The sequence below is a fragment of the Podarcis vaucheri genome (assembly GCF_965113315.1).
Source record: "Podarcis vaucheri genome assembly, chromosome: 14".
NCBI classification, from domain to species: Eukaryota; Metazoa; Chordata; class Lepidosauria; order Squamata; family Lacertidae; genus Podarcis; species Podarcis vaucheri.
Genome location: NC_138752.1, coordinates 48,367,224 through 48,377,429, shown reverse-complemented (window position 1 = coordinate 48,377,429; position 10,206 = coordinate 48,367,224). Strand labels below are relative to the sequence as shown.

The window sequence follows — 10,206 nt, the reverse complement described above, 5'->3', positions numbered from 1 at the left end:
AATAAACATAGTAAATTAGAACGATAATGTGCTTTTATTGTGATAGTAAAGGTAAAGCGACCCCTTTACTCTGGGGTTGCGGCGCTCAGCTCGCTTTATTGGCCAAGGGAACAGGCATACAGCTTCCGGGTCATGTGGCCACCATGACTAAGCTGCTTCTGGTGAACCAGAGCAGCGCACGGAAACGCCGTTTACCTTTCCACCGGAGTGGTACCTATTTATCTACTTGCACTCTGACGTGCTTTTGAATTGCTAGGTTGGCAGGAACAGGGACCGAACAACGGGAGCTCACCCCATTGCGGGGATTCAAACCGCCGACCATCTGATCAACAAGTCCTAGGCTCTGTGGTTTAACCCACAGCGCCACCCGCGTCCCTTTTATTGTGATAGCAACTGTAAAAATGTGATCCTGGCTTTGGTGTGGAGTTGGTTTGTTTTATATTTTGATTTTTTAAAATATTGGATCAGATTGTTACTATTAATGTTTGATGTTTTATTACGTTTTTATATGCATTGGAAGCCGCCCAGAGCGGCTGGGGCAACCGAGCCAGATGGGCCGGGTATATATAATAAAATATTATTATTATTGTTATCTTACTGCCATAGGCACGCTGAGGCCGTTTTAGGGATATAAATAATTATAACAAATCGTTATGAAGAACGGTGGGTTTTCATATGATCAAATTTATTTGTGTATATATATATATACACACACACACACAGTGGTACCTCGGGTTACATACGCTTCAGGTTACATACGCTTCAGATTACAGACTCCGCTAATCCAGAAATAGTGCTTCAGGTTAAGAACTTTGCTTCAGGATGAGAACGGAAATTGTGCTCCAGCGGCGTGGCAGCAGCAGGAGGCCCCATTAGCTAAAGTGGTGCTTCGGGTTAAGAACAGTTTCAGGTTAAGTACGGACATCCGGAACAAATTAAGTACTTAACCCGAGGTACCACTGTATATATATCACACACCACCCTTTCCTCCCGGAGACAGACAGTCGACTCCACAGCAGTGACCAGAGGAGGAATGACCGCTGGGAGGAGCACAGGGAGAAGAAATGCCCTGGTGTATCTGCAGCAGCAAAACCGGACACCTTCATCTGCCCCAGCTGCAACAAAACATGTCTCTCCTGACGAGTGCATGCTGCTCCCTGCTTCTCTCCTGATGTTATCCTCACAACAACCTTGTGCGGTAGGAGGTTAGGCTGAGAGACGGTGATTGGATAAAGGCTACTTGGTGACCTTCATGGCTGTGTGGGAATTCGAACCCTGATCTTCCAGGTCCTAAACTTGGCATGCTTAACAATTCTATCACACTAATGATACTGGGTTTTTGTTTTTTTAAAAAAATAATAATATGTTATGATAATAACTGAAATAACAGGATGGTGATTTAAATACTGTGGTGTTTTTGCAACAATCTGCTGCTGCCTTCATGCTTTTTTTTTCTAGCATCCCAAGCACTTAATAGTTTTTTTTCTTTATAGAGAACACTTTTTTTAGTGTTTTGTCACAATATGTGCCAACCTGGCACCCTCCTAATGCGTTGGTGGAAGATTGAGGACAGATAAAGGGAAGAAGCTTTTCACCCAGTGCATGGCTGAACTGTGGAACTCACTCCTGCAGGAAGCCACAAACTTGGATGGCTTTAAAAGAGGATTGGACTTGTTCCTGGAAGAGAAGGCTGTCACTGTCTACTACAGGCTTCCTCAAACTCGGCCCTCCAGTTGTTTTGGGCCTACAACTCCCATGATCCCTAGCTAGCAGGACCAGTGGTCAGGGATGATGGGAATTGTAGTCTCAAACATCTGGAGGGCTGAGTTTGAGGAAGCCTGATCTACTAACTCTGCTATGCTCTGCCTGCGGAGTTGAAGGCAGCAGTGATTCTGAATCCCAGTTTCTGGAAACCGCAGGACGGGAGAGTTGCTCTTGTGCTCAGATTCTGCTTGCAGGTTTCCCAGCAGTGAGAACAGGATACAGGTCTATTTACAAAAATATTATAAGTTATATGAATGTTAAGAATTTGCATGATTTGGAAAATCTAGCTTCAGCAATAAGATTTGGTGATATGGGAAATTAAGTTACAATTATGAAAGGACTAAAGTTTAAAGTAACACTATATTTATTTCAGGGTAAAAGTAAATTGACAACAAGTATTTTAAACCTAAAATATAATTATTTGGAATTACAAAGAAACACACGAAACAAGGTAATAATTTGCTGATATTTTTATTGTAAAGAATGCAGGGTGAGGGAGATGTGGGGAAGTCCGGTTGGTTATGAAAAAATGTTGTGGAGATATGGATTTCTTCTTTTTCTTTTTCTTTTTTCTGTTATTTCTTTTATATATCTATCTTTACATCTGTACCTGGAAAAAAAGCAATAAAAATATATATATATATTTTAAAAAAGAGAACAGGATACAGTGGTACCTCGGGTTACAGATGCTTCAGGTTACAGACGCTTCAGGTTACAGACTCCACTAACCCAGAAATAGTACCTCGGTTTAAGAATTTTGCTTCAGGAAGAGACATAGCTGTCAACCGTCCCTTATTTGGTGGGAAACTCCATCATCCCAGCGCCGTGTCCCTCTGCTGTCCCGGATTGATGATATCCCGTAAATTTCCCGGGTTTCAAAGGAAGCAGCTCCTCTCCCTCCCTCCCTGCTGGCCAGGGAGGAGGGAGGCTCCAACTGTGTTGCTTGGCTGCGTTGCTCACCCAATAAGGAGTCTAAGAATGACTGGGGGGGTGGAGCTTGCATGCCTTGTGCCCAGCCGCGTTGCCTGGGGACTTGCCTTTGCTCAGCGCTTCCCAGTGGAGAGGTGACGGTGGTTTTCCTTGCTGCATCCCCTTTGCCGGGTTGCTGCGCTGTGGGAACCACCGCTTGAGGCTTCGTTTGGCTGCTGGCTAGGCTTTCTGCCTTTGGCTCGGAGGGGCTCAGAAGTCGAACACACCTGCACTCGCAAAATCCCTTATTTTGGCTGATGATCCCTTATTTTCGAGGCTGCTGGTCCCTTATTTTCAAATCTGTACGTTGACAGCTATGGGATGAGAACAGAAATCGCATGGCGGCAGCCGGAGGCCCCATTAGCTAAAGTAGTACCTCGGGTAAAGATCAGTTTCAGGTTAAGAACGGACCTCCAGAACGAATTAAGTTCTTAACCAGAGGTACCACTGTACTGGACTAAATAATGCTGGCAAGCTGCTGATGGGTGTCGTAGTCTAGAACAGCTGAAGGGTGTGGGTTGTCACAGGCTGCTTTATGGAATAACTTCCCTTGCCACTAGATGTCCCCATTTAATTATCGCTAGCTGCTGGAAGGTCCGTACAGTATAGTTAAAGCTATGGTTTTCCCAGTAGTGATGTATGGAAGTGAGAGCTGGACCCTAAAGAAGGCTGATCGCCCAAGAATTGATGCTTTTGAATTACGGTGCTGGAGGAGACTCTTGAGAGTCCCATGGACTGCAAGAAGATCAAACCTATCCATTCTTAAGGAAATCAGCCCTGAGTGCTCACTGGAAGGACAGATCCTGAAGCTGAGGCTCCAATACTTTGGCCACCTCATGAGAAGACAAGACTCCCTGGAAAAGACCCTGATGTTGGGAAAGATTGAGGGCACAAGGAGAAGGGGACGACAGAGGACGAGATGGTTGGACAGTGTTCTCGAAGCTACCAGCATGAATTTGACCAATCTGCGGGAGGCAGTGGAAGACAGGAGTGCCTGGCGTGCTCTGGTCCATGGGGTCACGAAGAGTCGGACACGACTAAACGACTAAACAACAACAAGCTGCAGATCGGGAAGCCGTGGAGAGTTATTGAGATACAACAGATACAACAGATCTGTTTTCATCGGAAAACCAGCCCAACCCCTTGCAACTGGGAACGGGGCCTCCTCTGCAGCGGTGTCCCAACAACACCATCCTGAGATACCACAAGTGACAACGTAGTAGCTCTGGTCTTCACCAGGCTCTGGCAGATATATAAGAGCACAAGAAGTGCCTGTTTAGATCAAGCCAAAGGATCCTGGGAAATGTAGTTTGTTAAGGCTGCTGAGAGTTGCCAGGAGACCCCTCACAGAACTACAGTTCCCAGCACCCTTAACACACTACAGTTCCCAGGATTCTTTGGAGCAGCAGTCCTCAAACTTTTCCCTCTGGGCCACACTTTCAGAATAATCCTTTTCTTGTGCCACACCATTGTTTTTTTTAATTGATCAGCAATACATTGGAAAACAAATGAGTCTTCTCTTTGTTTCAGTGGCGCTTCTGGATCATGACCAAGATTGTCCCCAGTACCGCTCTCATTTTGAAAAGTCATCTATCTATATTCTGCAAATAAAATACTACACTGAAATATTCAAATGTTCCTTCGATTGTCGTTGAATCGTCACACTTGCCATTCTCTCCTGCCACACCAGTGTGGTTTGCTATACCCTTTGAAAACCACTGCTTTGGGGGAAGCCATAACTGTTGCTAAAACCGTATAATAGTGCTTTAAAGCACAGTGTGGATGTGACATAGAAATAATTTCAAATAAATTAGCTGACGGCGATTTTAAACAAACAACCAGCTCTTCTGCTTGCCACCAGCATTTTTTTGGGGTGGGGGCAGAGAAGCAGTGTCTCTCCTTCACCCAGAAAATGAGAGCACCCCTTTCCCCACTTCTACACTAGAATTGAGGACCCTTCATCCCTCCAAGTGTGGTGTAGTCGTTAAGAGCTGTGGACTGGTAATCTGGTGAACTGGGTTCGATTCCCCGCTCCTCCACATGCAGCTGCTGGGTGACCTTGGGCCAGTCACACTTCTCTGAAGTCTCTCAGCCTCACTCACTCTGTGTTTGTTGTTGGGGAGGAAGGGAAAGGAGAATGTTAGCCGGGGAGGGGAGTGATAAAGAGGGATATCCCTGTGGGACTTGACCTCTTTCCGCAGGGCCTGCAAGACAGCTGTTCCGCCTGGCCTTCGGTTTGGACTTGGTCTGACCCTTATGTTTCCCTCCCCTTATGGTCTTGATTTATGGGTTACTTTAAAATGAGGCTGCATTTTAAATTGCATTTTAACCTGTACTTTAAATTGGTTCCCCCCTTCTCTTTCCCCCCTATTATGTTTTTACTGTGATTTTATTGGTGTTAGCTGTCCTGAGCCCAGCTCTGGCTGGGGAGGGCGGGGTATAAATAAATTATTATTATTATTATTATTATTTATTATATCAAATCCAAACTCCTCCTCCTTCTCCTCCCCTCCTCCTCCTCCTCCTCCTCCTCCTCCTCCTCCTCCTCCTTCTTCTTCCCATCAGCCTTGACCATTGTGCATGCTGGCAGTGGCTGACCGGAGACCAGCCAGATTTGGAGGCCACCAAGACAAGGATTGAAGGCAGGCATGTCTGTCAAAACTTCCCTCTCTTCCCTCTCACAATGCTCAAGCGGGTTTTTTTCTCAGGTCCCCCGTGAGCAGCATCTAATTAGCTTCATTTCATACCATTACGCTTGTAATGAAAACCTGGAGTGGGACCAGGCTTTTTGTTTTTTTAAATCTTAAAATGGGAAAAGCTCAAAAGAAAGAATCCACAGGGAGCTGGTTCAATCGTGCCCCAGTTCCTGCTCCACGTCTGTGACCTAAAAATGGTACAATTCCTTTTGGCCAATGCTGAAAACTTTCTTCTGTCTCTTTACACTGACCGTAGGTGAGCGGCAGAGCATCTGTTCTGGATGCAAAAGGCTCCAGGTTCACTCTCACGTGGCACCAGGTAAGACTGAGCTACTGGACAGCCAGAAGAGCTGCTGCCAGCCAGTGTAGACAGCACTGTGCTAAATAGACCAGTGGCCTGACTGAACGTATAAGGCAGCTTCACATGTTCCTAAACCCTGCCCCTTGACAGCAGCATGGATAGCTCAGAGCATGATGCTGATAATGCCAAGGTTCGATCTCTGTTATTAAATAATAATAATAATAATAATAATAATAATAATAATAATAAATGTATTATTTATACCCCTCCCATCTGGCCAGGCCTCCCCAGCCAATCTGGGTAGCTCCCAACAGAATATCAAAAACACGATAAAACATTAAAAACTTCCCTTAACAGAGCTGCCTTCAGATGTTTTTTAAAAGTCTGATTGTTGTTTTCCTCTTTGACATCTGGTGGGAGGGCGTTCTACAGGGTGGGTGCCACCACCGAGAAGGCCCTCTACCTGGTTCCCTGTAACTTGGCTTCTCGCAGCGAGGGAACCGCCAGAAAGGTCTTGGAGCTGGACCTCAGTGTCCGGGCAGAATGATGGGGGTGGGACAAGATGATCGCCCAGGTCCCTTCTAACTCTACAATTCTAGTTGTGGATGTATAGTTTGTGGAGGTTTCTGGTTATTTGTACCCTTAAGTATCTGTATTTGGTGCAGCAAAGTTTTTTAAATCTGTGTGATGTTGCTGAATTCTTTTTGGACTTGAGGGGTGTGTGTGTGTGTCTTGAAAAAACATACCCTCGGATTTTGCAAAAATCACCTGTAGGCCCGACCCCATTGCGGATGTGTTGAGTTCTTTGGTTAGGGCAGTGTTTCCCAACCTTTTTTGGGCAACGGCACACCTGTTTAAGGAAAAAAATCTCGCGGCACACCACCATTACAGCCCCGTGACGTCAGCGCGCAGCGTCACGCCGGGAGGGACGCACGAAAGTGAAAGTTTTTTCCCTCCCCCTTGCCGGGGAACCTCCAAGCTTTGGGGGTGGGAGGAGGCAGCAGAGCGAGGGACTGAGGGACGGCGGCAACTGAGGCGGCGGCGGCTGTTGTGGTGGTGGCGGCGATAGCGGGCGGAGGAGGGGGCGGCGGCGGGGCTTGAGGAGCCGTCGCCGGGAGTTGCTGCTGCTGTTGTTGCTGCTGCTGCCCGGACATGCCGGCCTCCTCCTCCGCTGTCTCGCGCTCCTCCCTTTTGCACGCGCTGCCCCGCCGCTCGGCACCACCACTGCGGAGCCGCCCCCGGCTCGACGCGGATCCTCGCCGCCGCCGCCTCTCACCGCCCGACTCGCCCGCCTCCCTCCCACGGCACACCAGCCAATGTCTCACGGCACAGTAGTGTGCCGCGGAACACCGGTTGGGAAACACTGGGTTAGGGGGTTCGCTGTGCTTCTAGGGTCTGGTGTCACAACCATTGTCTGCAAAGAGGCCTAGTTTATAAGCTTTGCCACTCCCTTGATGTTTTGGGCCCAATTCTATGTGTCTAAGGTGTTGTTGGACTACAACTCCCATCATCCCTCATGACTGGCTGCGAATGATGGGAGCTGGAGTCTGAAACATCTGGAAGAGGTCCTTAGGTCCTTTGCTCTGTCCCTAGTTTATGTGCAATGCTCCCTTGCATACAGGAATAAATCAAAGCCTTCTCTGGGGAGGAAGTGAGCACAATTCATCCTCATTCTTTCTGTTAAATAAAGAGAGAGAGACCTATTTGTCTGAACTCTGGCCCCTCTTTGGAACAGTTGGATCTGAAGATTGGACGTGCTGTCTGTCCTCGCTGTTAATTAATGACTCATCCTGACATCAAAAGCAAGGAGCTTTTGACAGGTGGATGGTGCTGTTTCAGGGACATTCAATTCATCTTTTAGGAGGAGGACGCAGGTGGACAAAAAAACAACGGTTCTGGAATTTGATAAAACAACAGTCCTTGTAAGAACATGAGAAGAACATCTATCTAGTCCAGCTCCTGTCCTCACAGTGGCCAAATAGAAGCCAGGGAAGTCTGTAAGCAGGACCACGGCCATTTGGAGTCACTTTGCACAGGCTAAATTTCTGATTGTGTTGACTAAAAATCCCCCCCCCCATTTCTTTTGGTTAAGTGGAAAACACGAGCCTCCCACACAAACATGGGCAACGCTGTAATTCAATTAAAAGCAGCCTTTAATCTCTAAACGTGCCTAATATTTGCACAAAGGTTTTAGGATGAATAATTAAATAAAGCTTCATCCATTAAACCTGTCCCGGCAAAGCTTTTAAGGCAGGGATGTGTCTTAATGACTCAGAGATGTCTGCTTTTTCTCTCTCTCGGAGGCCTTCATCAGGGCTCTTTAAAAAAGAGGAGGGGGAAGAATATCCTGCGGAGCATTTTGTGAAAACGTTGTTCCTCTGAAATGGTTTTGCAGCAGGTGAAAGAGACAAGCTGAAGCTCACTCGTGTGACTTTGAGCCCGTCAATCTTCTTTAGCCTAATTTACCTGTCAGGGATGTTGTGAGGGTTAAAATGGGGGAGGGAGGAAAACAATTGGGGCCGCTTTGAGCTCCTGGGCGGGAAGGTGGGATAAAAAGGTAAAGGTAAAGGGACCCCTGACAGTTAAGTCCAGTTGTGAATGACTCTGGGGTTGCGGTGCTCATCTCGCTTTACAGGCCAAAGGAGCCGGCGTTTATCCACAGACAGTTTTTCCGGGTCATGTGGCCAGTATGACTAAGCCGCTTCTGGCGAACCAGAGCAGTGCATGGAAATGCCGTTTACCTTCCCGCCGGAGCGGTACCTATTTATCTACTTGCACATTGACGTGCTATCGAACTGCTAGGTTGGTAGGAGCGGGGACTGAGCAACGGGAGCTCACCCCATGGAGGGGATTCGAACCGCTGACCTTCCAATCGTCAAGTGCTAGGCTCAGTGGTTTAGACAACAGTGCCACCCGCGTCCCTTCGGAAAAGTGGGATATGTTATAATAAATAGTACTGGACTAGATGATCCTCAGGGTCCCTTCTATGGTTCTATGAATAAATATCAGGAACAGGTTCGTAATAGTGTTCGCCCCCTGCTCTTCCAGCCTGTAACACACAGGCACATTTGAACAGGAGAAGATTTCTGCTGGATGAGACCCCCAACTCATTTTCCTCCAGCATCATCTTCCCACAGTGTCCAACCAGATGCCTATGTAAATCCCACAATCCTATACAGCGGTACCTCGGGTTACAGACACTTCAGGTTACAGACGTTTCAGGTTACAGACTCCGCTAACCCAGAAATATTACCTCAGGTTAAGAACTTTGCTTCAGGATGAGAACAGAAATTGTGCTCCGATGGCGCAGCGGCAGCAGGAGGCCCCATTAGCTAAAGTGGTGCTTCAGGTTTAGAACAGTTTCAGGTTAAGAACAGAGCTCCAGAACGAATTAAGTTCTTAACCCGAGGTACCACTGCAGTCATAGAGTTGGAAGGGTCATCTAGTCCAACCCGTCTGTAATGCAGAAATATTTTGCCCTGTGTGGGGCTTGAACCCACAACCCTGAGATTAGGTGTCTCACACACTTCCAACATATAACTAAGCCATGCAGTTCTCCCCTGGGGATTGATGGATAAACCACTCTTGGAACCGCCCTTAATAAACTGCAGTTCCCATGGGGGAAGCCATGGCTGTTTACAGTTATGTAGTAGGGCTTTAAGGTGTGGATGTGGCCTGTTTGGGGTGGTGGTGCCTATGTGGCCCCCAGAGCGTTGTCCAAAGGCAAATGTGGCCCTCAGGCCTCTCCTTTACAGTTCATGCCATGCAGCAAAACTTTTGATCTCTCTGTCCTTCTTGGTTTTAGCTCCTGGAAGGTGTCATAGTCACCTGGTCAACTGAGACAAGGATTAGCTTCTTAACCCCCACCCAACGCACATGTCTGCAACCTTCAACATTGCCTCAGTGCTTTTCAGGAAACAGATGTAGATAAGGAATGGAACTTATGGGCCTATCATTGATTTTAAGATAAGTGAAAACCCGCTCTTTAAAGCTCCATCGGCACAAACGTCAGTCTGCAGAAAACCAGAACTGATGTTTGCTCCAACTCAGATTTAAAGAGTGGGTTTTCATGGGGAAAGTTCAGGGCAAACAAACAAGCGCAAATGCTCAGACATGGAGCGTCCAAGTGCCGACCTCAGCCAGCAAAAGGTAAGTGAGGATAGGCCCTACGAAGGTCGTTCCCCACATTTATTTCAAAGAGACAGCTCAATCCACCGACGGTTGGAACAGTCACATCGCAAGGACGCAGCGTCCGTCTTCTGGGAGGATGTACTTAAGACACTTGAGACGGTACCTCCTGAGGTGTCAGCAAAAGGTCTCAGTAAATATTCCCTCAGAAATCTGTAGAACGCAAGATACTGTTTGGTCTTCCAAGTTCCTGTTTGCACTGATTTGAATGCTTCTACATTCAGGCCATTATAGCATGCCCCCAAAGGAGCTATTTTGTGATATGCCATTCCCCCCACCCTTCCCATG

General features: G+C 47.2%; 1 protein-coding gene across 1 annotated transcript in view; it reads left to right on the top strand.

Annotated features, from left to right (window-relative positions):
• The window catches only part of SLC5A10 (solute carrier family 5 member 10), a 514,359-nt gene that overhangs the window by 246,441 nt on the left and 257,712 nt on the right, over positions 1-10,206 (top strand). The gene's annotated exons all lie outside the window — the stretch shown is intronic.